The following is a 5,000-nucleotide window of genomic DNA, read 5'->3' on the forward strand; positions in this document are numbered from 1 at the left end:
TTAACCCTACAGAGACCGGATACTTGAATATCAACATTCTTGTCTTACTTGGTGATATTTTCAAGGCACCTGTTTTTTTTTTTATCATAAATGCGCGATATTACCTGACTCATCATATTTTCATAAGATCCATCTAAATATGGGGTTCACAAGGCAAACCTATAAAATTAATCATGTCATACAAATTATTTCATTTCCTTTGGGTATCATCATCATCATCATCATCATCTCCTACGCCAATTGACGCAAAGAGCCTCGGTTAGATTTCGCGAGTCACCTCTATCTTGAGCTTTTAAATCATTACTTCTCCATTCATCATCACCTACTTCACGCTTCATAGTCCTCAGCCATGTGGCCTGGGTCTTCCAAATCTTCTAGTGCCTTCTGGAGCCCAGTTGAAAGTCATACATTAATAAATTCCAGCATGTATTATACACCCAGATTTTGTCTGAAATGGCGTCCTTCGCCAATTTATAAGAGCCCCAGTAACAGTAATGATTGGGATAATGAATATATATAATATTAACATTACCAACCCACATGTCAGTTTATATTGCCTTTACTATAATTATTTTGACTGATACTGTTGAGATGAGATCATGTCGAGGGGTAGATGGAGATGGTTTGTCCAAGCTCTTTGCACTCCCCAATTGAGATCAGTTCACCAAACTTTCAACCGGGCTCCACAAGGCACTAGAAGAGTTGGAAGACCCAAGTCTACATGGTTGAGGACTATGATGCGTGAAGTAGTTGATGATGAATGGAGAAGTATTGATTCAAAAGCTCAAGATAGAGATAACTGGCGAAATCTAACAGAGGCTCTTTGCGTCAGTAGGCGTGGGAGGAGATGATGATGATGATACTGTTGAAGCAAGTAACACCAAATGCAAGTATAAAAAATCATAATAAATGCAGCATGGGATGCTGCAGTAATATTGTAACTTTATACTGGCCGTGGAGTTGTAATGCTGCAGCGCATGCAAGGAGTATTATTCGTTTGCTTTGATTGCTACCACACACATTTACGAACACAGATCTATGAAACTAGAAGTGTAACTAAACAAATATGTTTCCCTTCTAAAGAGAAAGAAATAAAAATCTCTTCCTTTTAACTGGCTATTCTCAAGATAAGAATCTCGTACTGGTATTACACGGTTAAAAAAACCGTAATTTTAATCCGAAATTCTCTGTAAAAATCTACTGTTCTCATCCCCATTTCAGTAAAATACAGGTGACCGTTATTTTTCTCTACTTTGTTATTATCTATTATGGGTTGGTGACCGTAATATCACTCTTTTACGTTAATATAACCGTTTTTAAAACGGTAAAAGTACTGGAATAAATGTTGCCAGACATTTACCGTTTTTGTAAAGCAAATTTTCAACAGTACAGGTCATCTCCATATCTTATCACGCCAACATTGTATTCACTGGAAGCATTCGTAAACCCAAATCTCTACAGATTGGCATCTGTTCACATTGCTGAAGTATGTGGTCCACTATCTGGATGGAATGGCCACATAGGCCGGGGGTGGGGGAGAGGAGACCCCACATATGTGATACACTGAGGAAAAACTTCACTTTCACAATCTGAAGTAAAATCTAGAAGTTGCAGATCGAAGAAGAGGAAAGGAAGCTGGAATAATAGGTGAAGTAGAAAGTTAGTAAGTGAAGCTATGGGCTGAAGGAACACAACTAAGATTCCTAGAAAAAAATAAAAATTACACCTTATGATTGATTGAGTGATTGATTTAAAGTTTTCTGGCATCCTGCCATTTAAGGACTTTGACGCCGATTACACCTTATGAGCGCACTTTACACCCCCCCCCCCCCCACCCCACCCCAAAGCACGACCTTCATATAAGTTCTCTGGGAGTTACATAACTGGCCTGAGTTATCGCGTATCTGGGGTCAAGTACTGTAAATCAGTCAGCCCTTTTACTGAAACAACCTGTTTACTTTATCAAATGTTTATATAAAGAAGAAATCGTCAAAACAGATTCGGAAAATCTCCAATAATTTGCAATCGATAATGGTATAGAATCAGAATCTCTTAACGTACATAAGCCTATCCAAGATTAAAATGGAATCAAATCGGAAATTTTGAAATTGATAATATCATTTGGATAATTTTAAAATTGACTTACACAAGCAGGTCATGATGGAAGATCGTGTAATATATAAATATATATATATATATATATATATATATATATATATATATATATATATATATATATATATATATATATATACTGTATATATATATATATATATATATATATATATATATATATATACTGTATATATATATATATATATATATATATATATATATATATATATATATATATATATATATATATATATATATATATACCGTACATACAGGGATTCTATTAATTTATATACACTAACTTTACAAAATACCTAATTATTTAAATACCTAAACAAAAATCAAAGCAATAATTAAATGAAAATAGAGAATTTGCAATATATTATTTAATAAACTAAACGAAAAACAAAGCAATAGTTAAATTAAAACAGAGAATTTGCAATAAACTTCAAAAGCAGTTTTTAAAAATCCTGAACTGTCGTTGAAGGTGGACCATTACTTCATATATAAAAAAAGAAACAGTTAAAGTAAAACAGAGAATTTGTAATCAAATTCAAAAACAGTTTTTAAAATTCCTTACCTGTTATTGAGAGTACACCATTACTATAAAAAAAAAAATAAAAACATTTCTTTAGTTAAAAGAGAATTTGCAATCAATTGCCAAAAACAGTTTTTAAAATTCCTTAACTGTCCTTGAAAGTACACCAAATTCAAAAACAGTATTTAAAATCCCTTACCTGTTATCGAGAGTACACCATTACTATTTAAAGAAAAAAGAAAAAAAAACATTGCAATAGTTAAAAGAGAGTTTGCAATCAATTGCAAAACAGTTTTTAAAATTCCTTAACTGTCCTTGAAAGTACACCATTACTACCTTAAAAAAAAAAAAAAAAAAAACAGAAATAGTTAAATTAAAAGAGAGAATATGCAATAAATTGCAAAAACAGTTTTAAAATTCCTTACCTCTTGTTAGAAGTACACCATTACTACTTAAAGCAAAAAAAAAAAAAGAAAAAAAAAAAAGCAATAGTTAAACTAAAACAGAGAATATGCATTAAATTTCAAATGTAGTTTTTAAATGTCCTTAACCTTTGCTGAAGGTGGGCCATTAGGTCCGTCATAAATATTTCTGGTAACTCCTGCAAACCTGTTCGGAAAAATATTTCAATATATGCCCCTATTGGGTTTCCAACCCTTGACTCTATTTACTGCGAAACGCATCCATTGAATACAGGTGCTGAATACAAACCCAAATAGTTACTGTAGTTCTGCACTGTTGAAAAAAATTGCATTTAAATAAACGGCAAATGTCTTGCAACATTTTTTCCAGGATTATTACCGTTTTCAAAATAGGATATATTGACGTAAAGGAGTGATATTACGGTTATCAACCCGTAAAAGATAATAACAAAGTAAGGTAAAATTACGATCGCCTGTATTTAACTGAAATGCGGTTGAGAACAGTATATTTTTACGGAGAATTTCCGATTAATTTTTTTTTTTTTTCTAATTGTGCTGTTGGCCAAAGCGAGGAAGAAAAAGAGTTTGTAGTTTTGTTATTGAAAATCGAGAAAAGAAGTAAAGACCTCTTAAAGCTGCGTGAAGTGTAGCAAGGTTTTTATACTCATAATTAAATATGTTTTTTTCTAAAATCAAAAGTCACACTTAATATATCATTTTTTTGCGATATGTAATGTTCTGTTTGGGCATTTTGACCTTGGCCAACTTCGTTGCGAAGGTTATGTTTCGATAGGCGGCTGTATTTATTTGTTTGTATGTTTGTCTGTGTGTTTGTGATTCGCATGAAACTATAGTCCATTTCTTTTAGCGAGTCATATTTGCACCGACTCGCAATGGTGCCCTTTTAGCTCGGAAAAGTTTCCTGGTCGCTGATTGGTTAGAATCCTCTTGTCAAACCAATCAGAGATCAGGAAACTTTTCCGGGCTAAAAGGGCACCGCTGCGAGTCGGTGCAAATATGACTCGCTAAAAGAAATGGACTATAGTGCTAAAATATTCATAATTCAATTGCCTATACAGTATTGTGATATATAACATGATATAGTGATGTCATTAACCTTGTTTGTGTATGTATTTGCATGTTTGTCTGTGCTCGTGATTCGCATGAAACTAGTGCTAAAATGTTCATAATTAAATTGCCTATCTTTTGATATACAACATGATTTAGTGATGTCACTACCCTTGTTTGTGTATTTATTTGTTTGTATGTCTGTCTGTGTTTGTGGTTCGCATAATTCAGAAACTGTTTGACCGAATCTCATGAAATTTAGTGGGGAGGATTAGCCATTATCCAAGGGCGATTTGATTAGATTTTGGGAGTGATTAGGTCAAAGGTCAAGGCCAAGGTCACGAAAATGTAAAAAAAAAAAAATATATTTTTTTGCCACAACGTGGCCAATTTTCATCTGATTTGCATTAAACTAGTGCCAAAATGTACACAACTCAATTGCCAATCTTATGATATACAACGTGATATAGGCGAAGGTGATGCGCTCTACCGAGTGCCCATTCCAGTTATAGACATGAAATTAACTGTTATAAATGAATTGATAAAAAATAGATAAAGAACTTTAAAAAAATAGTTTATGAACAACAAAGAAGAGATATATAAGATTTTACTACAGTATATGAAAACTGTACTGCACTGTTAAAAAAAACTTTGATTTTAATCGGAAATTATCGCAAAAATCTACTTTTCTCAGCCGTATTTCAGTAAATACAGGCGACCCGTAATTTTTACCATACTTTGTTATTATCTTTTACGGTTTGGTGACAGTAATATCACTCCTTAAAGTCAATATATCCGTTTTTAAAACGGTAAATGCCTGGCAACATTTATTCCAGGATTTTCACTGTTGTTTTACG

This window comes from Palaemon carinicauda, chromosome 12 (assembly GCF_036898095.1).
Source record: "Palaemon carinicauda isolate YSFRI2023 chromosome 12, ASM3689809v2, whole genome shotgun sequence".
In the NCBI taxonomy this organism is placed as follows: domain Eukaryota; kingdom Metazoa; phylum Arthropoda; class Malacostraca; order Decapoda; family Palaemonidae; genus Palaemon; species Palaemon carinicauda.